This window comes from Rhinopithecus roxellana, chromosome 5 (assembly GCF_007565055.1).
Source record: "Rhinopithecus roxellana isolate Shanxi Qingling chromosome 5, ASM756505v1, whole genome shotgun sequence".
In the NCBI taxonomy this organism is placed as follows: Eukaryota; Metazoa; Chordata; class Mammalia; order Primates; family Cercopithecidae; genus Rhinopithecus; species Rhinopithecus roxellana.
The window spans coordinates 143,086,403-143,096,327 of record NC_044553.1 but is presented as its reverse complement, the minus strand read 5'-3'; positions in this window follow the sequence as shown (position 1 = coordinate 143,096,327).

The following is a 9,925-nucleotide window of genomic DNA, read 5'->3' as shown; positions in this document are numbered from 1 at the left end:
ATTCAATCCTGGGAGACTGTGTGTTTCCAGGAATTTATTTATTTCGTTTATATTTTGTAGTTTGTGTACATGGAGGTGTTCATAACACTTTCTGAAGATCATGTGTATTTCTGTGGGATCAGTCGCAATGCCACCTTTGTCATTTCTGATTGTGCTTCTTAAGATCTTCTCTCTCTCTCTCTTTTTTTTTAAATTAATCTAACTAACAGTCTATCAATCTTGTTTGTCCTTTAAAAAACCCAACAATGGTTTCCTTGATTCTTTGTATGAATTTTTGGGTCTCAGTTTTGTTCATTTGTTCTCTGATTTTAGTTATTTCTTTTCTGCAGCTAGGTCTGCGGTTAGTTTGTTCTTGATTTTCTAGTTCCTCTATATGTGATGTTAGGTTGTAAATTTGAGATCATTTTAACTTTTTCAGATAAATGTTTAGTGTTATAAACATTTCTGTTTATATTGCTTTTGCTGCATCCCAGAGATTTTGGCATGTTGTGTCTCCGTTTTCATTTAATTCAAATAATTTTTTTGATTTCTACCTTAATTCTATTGTGTACCCAAAAATCATTTGGGAGCAAGTTATTCAATTTCCACGTAATTGTGTGATTTTGAGAAATCTTCTTGGTATTGATTTCTATTTTTGTTCCACTGTGACCTCAGAGCATGGTTGGCATTATTTTAATTTTTTAAAATTTATTGAGACTTGATTTATGGCTTAGTATGTGGTAGATTTTAGAGTGTGTTCCATGTGTAAATCAGAAGAATGTATATTCTGTGGTTGATGGATGCTGTATTACGTAGATGTCTATTAGGTACAATTGGCCAAGTGTCAAATTTAATTCAGAGTTTCTTTGTTAGTGTTCTGCCTTGATGATCTGCATAACACTGTCGGTGTAGTGTTGAAGTTTCCTAGTATTATCATTTGGGTTTCTAAGTTTTCACAGGTCTAGAAATACATGTTTGTGTATTTGACTGCTCCAGGGTTGGGTGTGTGTATGTTTAGTGTTGAATTGAACCCTTTATCGTCATATAATGCCCTTTTTTGTTCTTTTTTACTGTTGTTGGTTTGAAGTCTATTTTACCTTAGAGAAGGATAGTGGTCCCTGCTCTTTTTTGTTTCTGTTTCCATGGTAGTTCTTTCATCACTCCTCTATCTTTTTTTTTTTTTTTTTTTTTTTTTTTTTTTTTTTTTTTTTTTTTTTTTTGAGACGGAGTCTCGCTCTGTCGCCCGGGCTGGAGTGCAGTGGCCGGATCTCAGCTCACTGCAAGCTCCGCCTCCCGGGTTTACGCCATTCTCCTGCCTCAGCCTCCCAAGTAGCTGGGACTACAGGCGCCCGCCACCTCGCCCGGCTAGTTTTTTGTATTTTTTAGTAGAGACGGGGTTTCACCATGTTAGCCAGGATGGTCTCGATCTCCTGACCTCGTGATCCGCCCGTCTCGGCCTCCCAAAGTGCTGGGATTACAGGCTTGAGCCACCGCGCCCGGCCCACTCCTCTATCTTGACTCTATGTTATGTATGAGATAACTCTAGTTATGTATGAGATAACTCTCTGGACAGCATATAGATGGATCTTATATTTTTATCCAGCTTTCCACTCTGTGCCTTTTAACCAGGGCATTTAGACAATTTACATTCAAGGCTAATATTGATATGTAAGGTTTCAGTTCCATTGTGAAGTTGTTAAATCATTGCTTTGTAGTTTCTATTCTGTGACTGCTGAACAGCATCTGTGGGCTACGTATTTAAGTGTGTTTTTGTGGTAACTGTTATTATTCTTTTGTTTCCATGTTTAGAACTCCCTTAAGGATCTCTTTCGAAGTTTTCCTAGAGGTAACAAATTTTCTTAGAGCTTGCTTGTCTGGAAAAAGGTTTTATTTCTCCTTTTGATATGAAACTTAATTTTGTGGGATATACAATTATTGATTGGAATTTATTTTGTTTAACCCTTTTCCCATTTACCCCAAGAATACTTGCCAGCAGCGCTTGCAGCTGCAGCATTTATCCTGAGAAAACTTTGCCACAAAATATTTTGCTTTTTTTATTATTTTCACATCACTTCAGTATATCACCTTTGGTAGCAAAATACATCATTCTATTTATAGCATTCTGTTTATTTAGTAGTGATATTTCCATTAGAAAATACAGTGATTCTCAAATATTGAAAACGTCAAATCCTAGAAAACATAGCATTTCTACACATAATGTTAACATTGGTCTTGAACAGCTGTTACCCAAAGATTCATTTAATAAATCTGACTTTTCTGAAATGATTGATTCTAATGATTCGGACAATTCTGATGTTGGTTCTGTTTCAAAGTAACTCTAAGAACAGTATTTATATTTTATTTCCACAGTGAAAGTCCATTTGATTCAGCTCCAAAGAACGTGTTTACGTAAAATTAAATAACTGCTGGCAGAGAGCTGCACTGTTTTTTTTTTTTTTTTTTTTTTTTTTTCCTCTTTTCCTAAATGGGGAAAAGGTTAAGAATGCTGAAAGTTGACCACCAGTCTCTCTTGTCTTGTAAGGTTTCTGCTGAAAAGTTTGCTATTAGCCAAATGGGATTCCCTATGTACATGATGTAATCTTTTTCTCTAGCTGCCTTCAAGACTTTTTTTAATTTTATTTTTAGCATTGACCTTGGGCCATTTGGTGAATACATGCCTTAGTGATGTTCATTTTGTATAGCATCCTCCAAGTGTTCTCTGAGTTTCTTGTATCTGAATGTCTGTCTCTCTAGTAGCATTAGGAAAATTTTCTTAAATTATTCCCTCAAATATGCCTTCTAGGTTGTTTTCTTTTTCTCCATCTCTCTCAGGAATAACCAATCATTAGTAGGTTTGGTCACTTTACGTAATCTCATATTTCTTAAAGATGTTCATTTTTTAAAATGTTTTTTGTCTTTACTTTTATCTGACTGGGTTAGTTCAAAAGATTGGTCCTCAGGCTCTGAAATTCTTTCTTCTGCTTGGTGCAGTCTACTGATGAAGTTTTCAATTGTGTTTTGAAATTCCTTAAGTGAGTTTTTCAGTTTCAGAAGCTCTGATTGATTTCTTTTAAAGATGTTTATCTGTTCCTTCATTTCCTGGATTGCTTTAGAGGTTTCTTTGTGTTGATTTTCAACTTTGCTCTTGGATATCATTGAGCTTCCTTATAATACATGCTTTGAATTCTTTATGTCATTTCTGAATTTTTCATTTTGGTTAGGGACCATTGCTAGAGAGCTGGTGTGGTCCCTTGGTGGTATCACTGCATTCAGATTCTTCATGGTGACAGAATATTTGACACTGTTTCCTTCTCTTCTGGAGACATTGGCACTTCTAATTTTTGTAATTATTCTCATGTGGGTATTTTTTTTTTCTTTTTCTCCCTTTCCCTAAAATATTGTTGTCTTTTTCTATTTTCCTTCTGCCTTTCACCCACTCCCTAGGAGGTGTGACTAGAATGGATGCTGGTTTGGTTCTTTTGGCTTTTGACTTTGCTTCTATAGTTCTAAGCACTTCTGTTGGCAGGGTTTTTTTTTTTTTTTTTTTTTTTTTTTTGGCGGGAAAGGGTGTGGGTTGTGAGGTTTGACCTACAGGTCAGTAGATGGAGCTTACGGGTGAAAGCCAATTGTGACTAACATGGCTGAATGTACACTTGATCCTCGTTTGCTGAGAGAAGCTTTTTGTTGCTTCAGGCAGTGAACTTACTTCATGGTGTCCACAGTGGTCTGAACTACCCCCTTATCCCAGGAAGGAGCACAAGGCAAGATGATCCGGGCTGGCCTGGGCAGGCCCACCTACAGGTACCCCAATGGCAGACACAAGCACCTTCACTGAGGGAGAATCTATTAGGTGGCCACCAACACCCAGAGTGTGTCTACATGTGGAACTAATACCTTGACCCCAGGTTCTCAACATGGGGATGGCAGGTAGTCTAAACTAATCCAGGAGAGTGGACACTCTAGATGCCTAGAGATCTGCCTGAGCGTGGAGCAGAGAGGAGCTGCCTGTACGAGGATCTCTGCACAGGAAGGATGGGGCAGCCCACACTGCTATTCCAAGAGAGCAGGTACTCCTAATGTCTGAATATCTGCCTGGGTGTGAAGTGGAGAGCGTGCCCCTAAACTAAAGTCTCTGCATATCGGGGTAGGGTGATTCAGGCTGCTGAACCAAGAAAGCAGATACTTTGAATGCCTAGAGATCTACCTGGGACTGAAATGAAGAGGGGCCCCTTGCACCATGATCTCTGCACAGGGATGGTGGGACCTCTTAGGCTGCCAATTCAGGCAAGTAGGTGCTTTGAATGCCTGGGTGTTAAATGGAAGGGGGCCCCATACAGCATGATATATGAACAGGAAAGATGGGGCAGTTCAGGCTGCAGATCTAGATGAGCAAGTGCTCCAAATGTCTGGAGATATGCTTGGGCATGGAGCAAAGATGACCCTGGTGCACTTTGATCTATGCCTAGGAAAGTATGGGTGACTCAAGCTGTTAGTCCATGTGAGTAGATAATCAAATGCCTGGAGGTCTGCCTATGTGTGGTGTGGAGAGGGTCACACTGCACCACGATGTATGCACAAGAAGGGTTGGGCAGGTCAGGCTGTTTATCCAGGTGAGGGGGTGCTCTGAATAATTAAAGATTCACTTTGGGGTGGAGCAGAGAGGGCCTCTACTGTACCACGATATATGTCTATGAAGGGTTGGGTGGCTCAGGCTGCTGGTCTACATGAGCAGGTACTCCAGAAGTTTGGATTTCTCTCTGGGGTTGGAGTAGAGAGGGCCTTGTTGCAACATGATCTCAGGGGAGCAGGGTAGAGCACGCAGCAATGACACATACAAACCAGTTCTAGGTCACCAAGTTGGCCCTGGTTGCAGGTCTCATTTTCTAGGAGAAACTATAGCCTTAGCAGTTCTCTTCCTGCACTAAGTCTATGATAGGGGAGAGAATGATCCCAATGCCTACTGTTGAGGCCCTTTCCACAGTTCTGGCTGTGGAAGTCTCTACACTGCTCCAGAGCAGGCACTCCAATCTCCAGCTCAAGACTAAAGTGCCTACATAGTCAAACTGCCAGGTCACTAAAGATTGGCTGACTTTGTATGTGCCCAGATTAAAAATGGCATCTGGGTCTTGGTCCCAGGTCTGGGAAAATGCCTGCAGGGTTTCCTGATTTCTTCCCTTCTCAGAATCTCCAAGCCTCTTCCCAAGTTAGCTCCATTGCTTGGGGGAAAGAAAGTGTTCTCCCTTGGCCTGTGACTCACCTCTATCCCTCTGCGACTGATTTTTCCACTGGGGTTGCTCAGATCCCCGGTGGAAAGGTGAGTTGCAGAGGCTCTTTGCCTCTTTCATGTACTGGAGCTTCAGACTTGTACCAGCCAGATACATCACGGCAGCTCTTCGCTCACTTTCTCCTTCCGAGAATCAGGGGGTGTCCTTCAAAATTACAGTGGATTCTCCTTTTTCTTTTAGAATTACAGTTCACAACGTTGACTTTCACGCACTATCCTGCTGTTTTTAAGTAGCTGAGGCATGCTAAAAGCCTCTAATCCACCATCTTGGAAACAAAACAAACAAACAAACAAATCATAATAAATACTAAAAAAAAACCTTTAGTTCCTATTAAAGACAGGAATTATTCCATTCAACCAGAGAAGAAAAATCAATCATCAATGATTTCATCTTTCTTGTACTGATGTCTAGTCAGCTCCTAAATGTTGCACGATTGGACCTCAGCAACAGTAGCAATTCCTTTCTCACTTTACAGTTTCCATTTTCTGGTATGGAAAGATGACCTTTGCTCCAGATTATTATAATGCAAGTGTCAATTGCTACCTAACATGGCTCTCTAATTCCAAGGTATCTGCATTTTCTAACCTAAAACAATGTTTAAACATTTTTATTTCTTTATTTTTACAAAGTAATGTAATACGTAATGTGTTAGTTCATTTTCAAGCTGCTGATAAAGACATACCCAAGGCTGAAGAAAAGGTGGTTTAGTTTGACTTGCAGTTCCACATGGCTGGGGAGGTCTCATAATCATGGTGAAGGGCAAAAGGCACTTCTTACATGGTGGCAACAAGAGAGAATGAGGAAGAAGCAAAGGTAGAAACCCCTGATAAGCCCATCAGTTCTTGTGAGACTTATTCACCGTCATGACAATAGCATGGGAAAGACCAGCCCCTGTGATTCAATTACCTCCCCCTGGGCCCCTCCTACAAGACATGGGAAATTCAAGAGACACAATTCTAGTTGAGATTTGGGGGGGACACAGTCAAACCATATCATTCCCCCCCAGCCCCTCCAAACATCATGTTCTCACATTTCAAAACCAAACATGCCTTCCCAATAGTCCCCCAGTCTTAACTCATTACAAAGTCTCATCTGAGACAAGGCAAGTCCCTTCTGCCTATGAGCTTGTAAAATCAAAAGCAAGCTAGTTACTTCTTAGATACAATGTGGGTAAAGGTATTGGGTAGACACAGTCATTCCAAATGGGAGACATTGGCCAAAACAAAGGGATTACAGGGCCCATGCAAGTCTGAAATTCAGCAGGGCAGTCAAACTTTAAAGCTCTGAAATGATCTCCTTTGACTCCAGGTCTCACATCCAGGTTATACTGATGCAAGAGGTGGGTTCCCATGGTCTTGGGCAGATCCACCCTGTGGTTTTACAGGGTATAGTCTCCCTCCCGGCTGCTTTCATGGGCTGGCATTGAGTGTCTGCAGCTTTTCCAGGCACACAGTTCAAGCTGTCAGTGGATCTACCATTCTGGGGTCTGGAGGATGGTGTCCCTCTTCTCACAGCTCTACTAAGTGGTGCTCCAGCGGGAACACTGTGTGGGGCCTATGACCCCACATTTCCCTTCTGCACAGCCCTAGCAGAAATCCTCCGTGAGGGCCACAACCCTGCAGTAAACTTTTGCCTGGGCATCCAGACATTTCCATACATCTTCTAAAATCTAGACAAGTTTCCAAATTTCAGTTCTTGACTTCTGTCTATCTGCAGGCTCAGCACCATGTGGAAGCTGCTGAGCCTTGTGGCTTCCACCCTTTAAAGCCACAGCCTGAGCTCTACATTAGCCCCTTTCAGCCACAGTTGGAATGGCTCAAACACAGGGCAACAAGTCCCTAGGCTGCACACAGCACAGGGACCCTGGGTCTGTCTGGCCAATAAAACCACTTTTTCCTCCTGGACCTCCAGGCCTGTGATGGAAGGGGCTGCTGTGAAGGTCTCTGACATGGCGTGGACACATTTTTCCCATGGTCTTCGGAATAAACATTAGGCTCCTTGCTGCTTATGCAAATTTATGCAGCCAGCTTGAATTTCTCCCCCAAAAATGGGTTGTTCTTTTTTATCACATAGTCAGGCTGCAAATTTTCTGAACTTTTATGCTCTATTTCCCTTTTAAAACTCAATGTCTTTAACAGCACCCAAGTCACCTCTTGAATATTTTGCTGCTTACAAATTTCTTCCACCAGATACCCTAAATCATTTCTCTCAAGTTCAAAGTTCCACAAATCTGTAGGGCAGGGGCAAAATGTTGCAAGTCTCTTTGATAAAACATAACAAGAGTCATCTTTGTTCCAGTTCCCAAAACGTTCCTCATCTCCATCTAAGACCACCTCAGCCTGGATTTTATTGTCTGTATTGCTATCAACATTTTGGGTAAAGCCATTCAACAAGTCTCTAGGAAGTTCCAAACTACACCACATTTTCCTGTCTTCTTCTGAGCCCTCCAAACTGTTCCAGCGCCTGCCAGTTACCCAGTTCCAAAGTCACTTCCACATTTTTGGGTATCTTTTCAGCAACACCCCACTCTACTGGTACCAATTTACTGTATTAGTTGTTTTTCATACTGCTAATAAAGATACACCCAAGACTTGGAAGAAAAGGTTGTTTAATTTGACTTACAGTTCCAAATGCCCACAGAGGTCTCATAATCAGGGCAGAGGGTGAAAGGCAGTTCTTACATGGCAGCCTCAAGGGAGAATTAGGAAGAGGCAAGAGCAGAAACCCTTGATAAACCCATTAGCTCTCATGAGACTTATTTGCTATCACAAGAATAGCAAGGGGAAGACCAGCCCCCATGACTCAGTTACCTCCCCCTGGGACCCTCCCACAAGACATGGAAATTCTAGGAGATACAATTCAAGTTGAGATTTGGTGGGAACACAGCCAAACCATATCATGTAACTTCCCATTAACAAAAACCCCGCAAAACAGAAAACTTCAACTCTCCATCCCTCCTTGAATGTAAGCTCACCCTGATATTCGAAGACATATCATTGACGACATATCATTGACCACATATCAATGACCACATATCATTGACCATTCGAAGAAGGCATTGACCACTGCTTCGACGTTTACTTACCATTATTTGCCTTCAAATATTGTATGTTCATGTTAAACTGTCCTCAGGTATTCCTGTTTTCATGGTTTATATTGTTATTCTTTCAACCTGCAAACATAGTCATCATATTCCATGTTTATATTTTTTATTTTTTAAACTCAGATTTGGTGCTTTATCTTTTAATAAAATTTCTCTTCCTTGTTTATTTGGAGGTTCTCTCCTCATCTTATGCATAGAGCAAATGACTTTTCCTCTACTTTTTACTCGCCATATTGCATTTTTCTATTTTTTATATTACCTTTTATCTTCCCTACTATATTGACAACTTGTTGAGGGCAGGAAAAACTCATTATTCATTGCCTTGCACAACATAGATTCTCAATAAATAACTGCTTTATTGAAGCTAAGTAGATTTATATGATATTCACAACATTTATATTCTCAGAAAGTTTCTCAAGCAGATGATAGCTGCTATAGAAATTCAGAAAATGTAGAGAGAGAATGTTTTGATGTTCAGTATTATCATAACCATACCCCTTCCACACAGAGGCAGTGAAAAGGAAGCTCAGAATCCTAAGCTTCTGTTTCCCAAACTGCACACAGTATTCACATCACCCAAACAAACAGCATAACGTCTCAAAGTATCAGCTTTCTCCTCTGAAAATAAAGATAATATTGTCTACTCTGTGTACTGTAGTCACCATATTTATTCCCAGAATATTTGTAAAATTTAAACCATATGGGGTAGCATCCAGCAGCAACTTATATACTTTAAAGCACTGCGCAAATGGAAATTTTTAAGAAAAATGACAGATAACAAATACTTATCTCCTCTAACTTATAATTTCATCACTGCCAACCGATGTCCTATTAATACATTTTTCTCATGTGATACTAACCATACAGGTCAATATCACTTTTCCATGTCTTTCTTCCTCTCATTTTATTGGTATCTTATGTGTCATTGGTAGTGTTTTATGTATCAAAAAACTTGAGAGTTCATTAATTACCATTTTAAAAATGAGACTAAGTGGGAAATTATTTTATTTAAAATCAGTGTGCTCACTTAATATTCATTATTTTTTCCTAATCAGTGTGAACTGAAAACACTACCCAGAAGCCACTGGATGTCAATCACTAAAGCATGAATTTTATTTGAAGCTACGATTTTAACCAGAATATAATTTTTATATATTTTGTTAAATTTAACTATGAACAAAATGGAACTAGTAAACAGAAAGAAAAGATGAAAAAATTAGATAATTAAAAATAATAAAACAAAATGAATACCGCTTTTTTATTCAAATAATGTCATTCCTAATTTAACATTTAGGGTACTCACTCTCAAAAGGCAAAACAGGCTGGGCACGGTGGCTCATGCCTGTAATCCCACCACTTTGGGAGGCTGAAGCAGGTGGATCACCTGAGGTCAGAAGTTTGAGACCGGCCTGAACAACACGGTAAAACCCAGTCTCTACTAAAAACACAAAAATTAGCTGGGCCTGGTGGTGGGTATCTGTACTCCCAGTTACTCTGGGAGGTTGAGGCAGGAGAATCGCTTGGACCTAGGAGGTGGAGGTTGTGGTGAACTGAGATC